We start from the raw sequence: 8,980 nt of genomic DNA, 5'->3' as shown, positions 1-8,980 counted from the left end.
CAAGGTGTTTCCAATTCTAAGCTCCACTTCCAAAGCTAAGGTGCCTGCAGCCAACTCAGGGACATTTCACAGAACCTGAGTCCCCAAGGCTGGATTGCTAACATACTTTGCTACTTCCTGGATCTGCCACATTTTCTTTGCTGAGCCCTGGGTGGTAATTTACCTCTTGATCAGAATGAACATGTTTGTGGGCATCTCTGTTGGTGGCCAAATAGTGGTCAGGATCACTGACTCTTTCTATGTATATGCTGGGAGCCCTCTGACAGAGCTGGGGATCTGTCCCACTTCCACAAATGTTGAATGTCGAGGGCAGAGCCCCAGAGGCCCGGGGTCACCACCTCGATGGCAGCCAGGGATGGGCCTTTTTCTGCAGCCAGCTCGCCACTCCCATGCTGTCCTCAGCACACACATATGAAGACATCTTTTCTCCTTTTTTGTTGATATGCAGTCAAAATGTTAGCGTCTGGGCTCCTGCTTCCCTCTGCATTTCCAACCACCTGTTTGAATTTTGTTAGGCAGTCAGCCATGGGGACTGAGGCGTTTGAAGCTTTTAAGCTGGGACTTGGAGACTTTCTGTCGACTCCACCCCTCTGCTCTGAGGCTCTGCCAGTATTGTAACAACATCTGCAGAGCGTGTCTAACCACACATTGCAACAATCCTCTTCAGACTCAGCACTGCCTTTTCTTAGAACTTCCCTGTGCCTACAGCACATAGGTTTACTGGGGAGTCCATTGTGGACCTAATTTCTTCCTGCACTGCATCAGTCAGTCTCCTCAGACTTGTACCTTGGCAGGGAGAGCTGGGTAGAGATTTTTGATCAGTCCAAGCCTGTCTTTCAAAAAAGACTTCAGTTTTTAAAGAAATCCTGTGTCTGAAGATGATATTTTATGACCAGCTTATGGGGGCCTCCTTTACTTGCTTTTATCCAGAGAAATTTCTGGACCTCATCCTATGCATTACAGGTTCTCTGACAGGTTACTTGCACCCAACTCCAAGTTGTAAGGTTGACCTCAAAGGAATTTCCAAACTTCCTTCTGACTTTTGGGAGATATTCTAAGGAGGTTTTCTAAAGTGTTAGGAAGAAAGGAAGATGCGGTGGATAGTGAGTCTGAGGCTGACAGTGGGACAGATGATGCCCTGGAAGGTAGAATCACACCTCCTGACCACACTAGGATCTGCAGCTAAATATGGGGCCCCTCAAATCAGTTCACTGAACCGAGGGTTCTGAGCAGGTGAAGTAACATACACTGTCAGTGGCAGGAAGAAACCCCTCTAAAAGAAATGAAACAGGAGGGATGTCTCTACAGAGAGAGTTAGAAATTCATCCTTTCTCTAGGATCATTTCCAGAGCCCCTGGAGTACGAGACAAAGTCCTCGCCCGTGTGGGTCAGTGCTCTGTGGAATGTGGTGAGCCCCTGCTTCCACCTTTGGATGCCATCTGGGGGAATATCTGGATGCTTCTGCTGTACAGTGTGTTCTGGGGTCCCCAGTGTCTCACTGTAAGGATGAAACCCAGAGAGCATGGCATTTTGTTGAGCAGAGTTCATAAGTTCTCAAATGTGCAAAAGTAAACATGAAGAGGGTCTTGGGAGATATGAAAAGTTTAAGAGAACTGGCTGGAGTCTTGAGTCTGCTGAGGAAGATGGTGGGGAGAAATTCCCATTGCTTGGGGGAAGGAGGCATGAGGGGATTTTCAAGAATGGGGATTTGTGATGTTAAATTGCAAGTTGTTTTTCTTTGGAATAAACTCTCAGTAAATTCTTCTAGACCTATGGCTTGGGGCATGGTTTTGGGCAGTCAGGAGAAAGTAACTCTGGTGTACATTAGGATTGGTAAGGGTAGAAGAAAGAAGAGGCAGGTAAGGGAATTCATAAATGAGACAGAGAATTTGGTAGGAGCAGATTGGAAGCCAGCGGAGGTTAGCAGAACGTATGCCTTTGGCGATTCATAGAATGATTCAGGAGAGCATTGGATTTCCCGCAGAATGTGGGCAGAGGCACTGGCACCAATTTTTGGTGCCAATTTTATTTAAATCCTAAAGCTTATAAAAATCTCACCTATACCTGAGTATATTTGGATGCACATAGCTAAAGGTCAGGAAGAAAAAGTTCAGGAAGACCATACTGAACTGTTCAGCTGCATCTAGGGAGTGTTACTTTATGCTGAGTGATTGGGAAGTTGAAGACACCTTCACTTTTTTCTCTACATATGCTTCAGTATTATTTCAATAAAAACATGTTAATTAAAAGTGTAATACTTCACAATTTAAAAATGAAAAAAATGTGCAAACTACCCACAAGCTCATCGCTCAGATGTGATAATGTTAACATTTGATGTATATTCTTCCTGATGTTTCTACCCATATGGAAATACATATACATGTGTGTGTAAAAAATGAGATCATACTATACTTGTTGTGCAGCTTTTGAAACCTAATACTATATCTTAGACATCTTTTCATGTCCTCAAAATATAGATACACACTATAATCTTTTAATAGACACGTGGTACTCCATTGTGTATGTGTCCCATGGCTGATGTAACTGACTTTAAGAACATTAAATTTGTTTCCATCTTTTTCCTACTACATACAATTAATATCCCCACAGATGCATCTTTTCACATTTTTAAAGTTATGTCTATAGAAAACATTCTGAGAGGTAGAATTATTGGATGAAAGAGAAGTCATATTGAAAATTTTGGTACGTATTATCCAATAAGCCTCCAGGAATATACCAATTTCCAGTACCAGGAGGTATCAGCACTCACATATTTTTTGAACACTTACTCTGTTCCAGACAAATAGAAGTTAGTTTTGCCCTGAGGGGGTTTACATTCTATTAGATGACTGGTTAACACATACTAAGATTTCCTATTTATTTAGCAAGCCCTTACACAATGCTTACCATGTGCCAGATAGTTTTCTAAGGATCTTATAATATTGTCATTTAATCTTCATGACAACCCTGTAAGTCAGTACTATTACTATTTCCCTTTTACAAATGAAAAAGCTGAAGCAAAGAAGTAACTTGTTTAAGGTCTTATGGGTGATAAGTGGTAGAGCCAGGAGTCAAACATAGCTCTGGAATCTGTGCCCTTAATCCCGTGCACAACAGGTAATAGGCCTCTCAGCACCAAGATAGCAGAACAGTGTCTTGGACACCCTGCATTCAATCATGGAACTAACAGAGAGATTGGCTTCCATCTGCCCAGGACTATCCTTTTAGGGTTAGGGGTGAAGGACCCTCAAGGGGCTCAACTGTCCTAGTCTGGGCAGTTGCAGATAGAACAGAGGAGTAAGGATCATGGAGTTTTTCCTGGAATTTCCATTTCAAGGCTATCATTGGAGGAGACCCAGGGATAGATAACTAGCTGAGGCCTTACAGCTGACCTAGGAAGCTGGAACTGTTTTTGGAGGTATGAGCGATGCATTGACTCTGAGGAAGAAGGAAAGTTGGGAGGGGCGGGGAGAGAGAGAGAGAGAGAGTTAAATGGAAACTCCAGCTTGAACAGAGGTCAAAAGGCCAGAGTACAGGGCATGAGGGTGTGTTGTTGGGTTGTCCTGGTAGTGAGTAGTAAACCATGACTATAGAGCAAGTTGCAGATGAGGTTAGGTGGGAGATGGGAAAGATAGCTGGTTTCAAATCTTGGAAAGCTCTGAGCCCAGGCAAGGAGTTGGACTAGGGATGATGGGAAGCCATGATATTTTAAAGCAGAGAAGTGACTTGAGCAGAGCTGTGCCTTAGGAATATCTTGCAGGAAGCATGGAAAGATTTATGGGAGGATAGGCAGACTAGATGGGAGATCTCTGCAATGGTCTGAGCTAGAGGCAGTTGGTGTTTGATTTAAGGCAGAGGTAATTTGAGCATAAAGATAGGAATAATGGAAAGTCAATGCGAAGATGAAACTGAGACGTTTGCATGGCTGAATTTTGTGGGGCTGGAGGGAGAGCACATAAGGAGAAAATATGATTTTGTGATTTTTCAGCCTGAGTATTTGGGAAGCTGCTCCTGTCCTTAACTGAGATGGAAAACCCAGGAGGAAGATAGATTGAATATTAGGATGAAAGTTAGAGACTTCTGTTTTGGATTTGTTGATTTAAAGCTTTGTGAGATACCCAGATAAAAGAACAAAGCAGCAGAAGGAAATGCATGTTTGGAGCTAGGGAGAGAACGTAGTCTGGAAGGAGACTCCTGAGAGACACCAGCTTGGGCGACAGCTCTGAAGCAGGGAGAACACCCAGAGCAGGGAGAGCAGAGGACAAAGGCTGGTCCTTAAGAAGTGCCTCCATTTAGGGGAGTGGCTCTCAAACTCGGCCCCATGCTAGAGCACCTGGAGACCATAAGAGCTCCTGACGCCTAGGTCTTATCCCCAGATAGTCTGATTTCATTGACCTGGTATCAGACATTTTAGAGCTCTCCAGGTAATTATACTGTGAGACTATCATAGAGGGCTATTGATTGAAGTGATTACAGAAGGGGAGTAAGAGAAGGAGTTATCTCGGTAGAGCAGGTGAGAATTTAGGAGTGTTTTCATTTTTTTCTATAACATTTGCAGAGTGCCTAATGATAATAATAATAATAATAATAATAATAATAATAATAATAATAATAATAATAATAATAATAATATACCAGCTATTGAAGGCTTTACTCTGTCAGGCCCTGTGCTGAGTGATTTACACACATTATCTCATTTGAATGCTCAGACAACACATCTCTATCCCCTTTTGGGAGTAAAGAAACTAAGAATCAGAGAAGTTAAGAAACTGTCAAAAGTCACACATCTAAGTAAGTGGGGAAATCAGACTTTAAATCTGGTATCGAATGACTTCAAAACCACTGGAGTTAATCACTGTGGTAAGCTGCCCACTCCCTGCTAGAGCTTGCTCTTGAAAATCTTAAGGGCCTTATAGTCTGATGGGTATAGTACAGTCACACATAGTAAGGTAAGTGCTGTCATAAAGGAATGTACACAGTGCAATGGGTACTGAGAGGAGGAAGCTCACAGCCACCTGGAGGACTCAGCAAAGCTTTGCCTAGGGGCTAATGCCCAGGGGAACATTTCCCACTTATTACTGCACTCGGAAACAGGCTCTGCCTCTCAATAGAAGGGTGGAGTGTGTGTACAGGGAGGAAAGAATTGATGGTGGCCACTTTGGAGTGAAGCAACTGCAGTCTTGATAAAAAAAATGGGCACTTTTGACAGAGGCCTGGGGACTGTATTAACCTCTTTCAGACCCTTTGGCTCTAAGAAGGTGACCAAGCCTCTCTGGTAAATGGTAATCAGACTGGTTTCTGTCTATTTTTAAGCGTCCCTAGAACAAGAGCCACAACTACTAAGAAGGGGGCCCTCGCCTCAGTGACCCTGAAGGATTCTGCATGGCAGAGCAGCCAGCTGAGCCAGTGGTAGCATCCACTGTCCAAGAGGAATCCCTTAGATACAGTTTGACATCTTACTTGGGAAGGCATCTCCTAAGCCATCATGAATTTACTGTATCTGGAAGGAGAAAGGACTCATTTAGGCTTTCAAAAAATAGGAAACTAAAAATGGGCATCAGTCAGGGTTGCTGTCACCTTATATTTCAAAACTGAGCTCTTGCTGATGTCATTCGTGACTATGTGAGTCAGAACATAATGAACCTTAAAACTGCCAGTCCAGAGCCTGCTGTTCATGCTTGTGATTTATGACAGAAATCACGACCTGCTACATAAACATCTCTACTTCCCTCTATGTTTGCATGAAGTTCAGGGGGAAAAGAGAAGCTGAACTGTTTGTCAGACACGGTCAACAAAACTGTGGTCTTAGAGGGAACCAAGTTTTCCTCTACAGGGGAGTGGCGAAGATGTGGAGTAGTAATATGCTGAGCTCACCTTCTCCCACACCAAAATAACAACTATTTACAGAGCAACTATTGATGAGAACAAATTGAAGACTAGTAGAAAAGATTCTCCATAACTACAGATATAAAGAAGGGATGAAATGAGATAGGTAGCAGGGGTAGAAATGTGGTGTAGTCAAGACCTACACCCCAGGTGGTTAACCCATAAACAAAAGAATACTTGCAACTGCAGAGGTCCTCCCCAAGGAGCAGGAGGTTTGAGCCTCAGAGCAGGCTTCCCAGCATGGGGGTCCTGCAATGGGAAGGCAAGTCCCCATAGGTCTGGCTTTGAAGGCCAGTGGGGCCTGCATATATGACAGCTAGAGGGCAGTAGGGAATAAAATCCAGTCTTAAAGGGCACTCAAAAATCTCACTTGCTCCAAGTCCCAGCACAGGGGCAGTAATTTGCAAGGATCCAGGGTCATACCCACTTTCTGATCTTAGAAATCTTCACAGAGAGAGAGGATGCAACAGGGACTCCCTGTAGGAAGAGAGATGATAGTGGGAGCCATTTCAGGGAGCTCATTCCACCACAAGGACACAGGTGCTGACAAGTGCCATTTTGGAGTTGTCCCTTTAACCTACTAGTGCTTATGGCTTATTCATCAGGGGGCCCCATGAGCTCCCAGTCAGCCACCCTGGGACCTGGCCCAGCCCACTAGCAGCTGCCTCAGCATGAGGCAGTGCCTGGTAGTGAATGGGGCTGGGGGCCAGCCCCATCTATCAGCTTGCACAAATAGTCGACTATGCCACAACAGAAGGGCTCATGCAGCCCACATAAGGGGCACCCCTAAAGCATGTAGCTCTGGTGACCAGAAGGGAGTATGCTGCCAGATCCCATAGGATGTCTCCTACATAAAGTCACTTCTCTAAGATTGGGAAATGTAAGTGACCTATTTAATGCTTAAAAGCAGAGAATTAGACAAAATGAAGTGACAGAGAAATGTGTTCCAAATGAAAGAATAAGATAAAACCCCAGAAGAATAACTAAATGAAGTGGAGGTAGGCAATTTGTCTGACAAAGAGTTCAAGGAAATGATCATAAAGATGCTCAATGAACTTGGGAGAAGAAGGGATGAACACAGTGGGAAGTTTAACAAAGATTTAGAAAATATAAAGAAGAACCAAACAGAGTGAAGACTATATAATAACTGAAATAAAAAATATACCACAGAGAATCATCAGTAGATTACGTGATACAAAGAAACAGATCAGTGAACTAGAGCACAGACTAGTGGAAATTACCCAAGCTGAATAGAAAGAAGAATTTAAAAAAATGAAGATAGTTTTAGAGACCTATGGGACAACATCAAGAATACTAACATTTTCATTATAGCGGTCTCAGAGAAGAAGAGAGAGAGGAAGGAGCAGAGAACTTATTTGAAGACATAATAGCTCAAAAAAAATTTCTAACTTGGGAAAGGAAATAGACATCCAGGTCCAGAAAGCACAGAGCGTCCCCAAAAAAGATCAACCCAAAGAAGATCACACCGAGACACACTGTAATTAAAATGGCAAAAATTAAACATAAAGACAGTATCTTAAAATCAGTAAGGAAAGAGCAACTAGGTACATACAAGGGAACTCAGATAAGACTATAGCTCATTTTCAACAGAAACTCTGTAGGCCAGAAAGGAGTGGCACAATATATTTAAAGTGATGAAAGGAAAACCCTACAACCAAGAATACTCTCCCCTGCAATGCTATCATATAGATTTGAAGGAGAGATCAAGAATTTCACAGATAAGCAAAGGTACAGCTCCACTAAACTGTTTTTACAAAAAATGTTGTAGGGACTTCTTTAAACAGTAAAGAAAAGACCATAACTAGAAGTATAAGATTTAGCAAAGGAAAAATCTCATTGGTAAAGGCAAATATACAGTAAAGGTAGTAGACCAACCACTTATAAATCTAGTAAGAAGGTTAAAATATGAAAGTAGTAACATTATCTATATCCAAAGTAAGTAGTTAAGGGACACACGAAACAAACAAACAAAAAAGTAAAATATGATGTAAAAAACATTGACTATGGGAGTGGGAGTAAAAATAAAGGGCTATGAGAATGAATTTGAACTTAAGAGATCATTAACATAATCATATATGTATATATGTATAAATCATATCTATCTATCCATCTATCTATTAACTACATGGTAACCACAACACAAAAAAGAGAAAGGAATCCAAGCACAACACCTAAGATAGTTGTCAAATCACAAGGGAAGAGAGCAAAAGAAGAAGAAAGGAACAAAAAAGAACTGTAAAAATAACCTGAAAACAATTAACCAAACTTCACCAAGCACATACTTAATAATAATTACTTTAAATGGACTAAATGCTCCAATCAAAGGACATAGAGTGGCTGAATGGGAAAAAAGAGAGTGAGACACACACAGAGACATACACACACATATATGTATATATTGCCTACGAGACTCACTTCAGACGTAAAGACCCATACAAACTGAAACTGAGGGATGGGAAAAGATACTACATGCAAATGGAAATGAAAAGAAAGCTGGGGTAGCAAAACTTACATCAGACAAAATTGACTTTGTATATTTATTTATGAAAATTTGTTTATTTATTTTTAAACTGAGGTATAATTGCTTTATAATATTATATTAATCTCAGATGTACAACATAGCTATTCAAAATTTTATAGATTATATCCTGTTTAAAGTTGTTATAAAATATTGGTTGTATTCCCTGTGCTGTGCAATATAGCTTATTTATTTTATAAGTAGTAGCTTGTAACTCTTTATTATCATTATCATTATTATTTTTCTCTTTTTTTTAATGAGGTAGGGTAATTGAGTTTATTTATTTATATGTGGAGGCAGTACTGGGGTTTGAATCCAGGACCTTGTACATGCTAAGCATGCAATTTATTGCTTGAGCTATACCCTCCCCTGTAGCTTGTAACTCTTAATCCCCTACCCCTATATTGCCCTTCCCCTTTCCCTCTCCTCATTGGTAACCACTAGTTTGTTCTCTATATCTGTGGGCTTGTTTCTGTTTTACTATATTCATTCACTTCTTTTATTTTTTAGATTCCACATATAAGTGACAACACATAGTATTTGTCTTTCTCTGGA

The sequence above is a fragment of the Camelus bactrianus genome, chromosome 16 (assembly GCF_048773025.1).
Source record: "Camelus bactrianus isolate YW-2024 breed Bactrian camel chromosome 16, ASM4877302v1, whole genome shotgun sequence".
NCBI lineage: Eukaryota > Metazoa > Chordata > Mammalia > Artiodactyla > Camelidae > Camelus > Camelus bactrianus.
Note: the sequence above shows the minus strand (reverse complement) of the source record.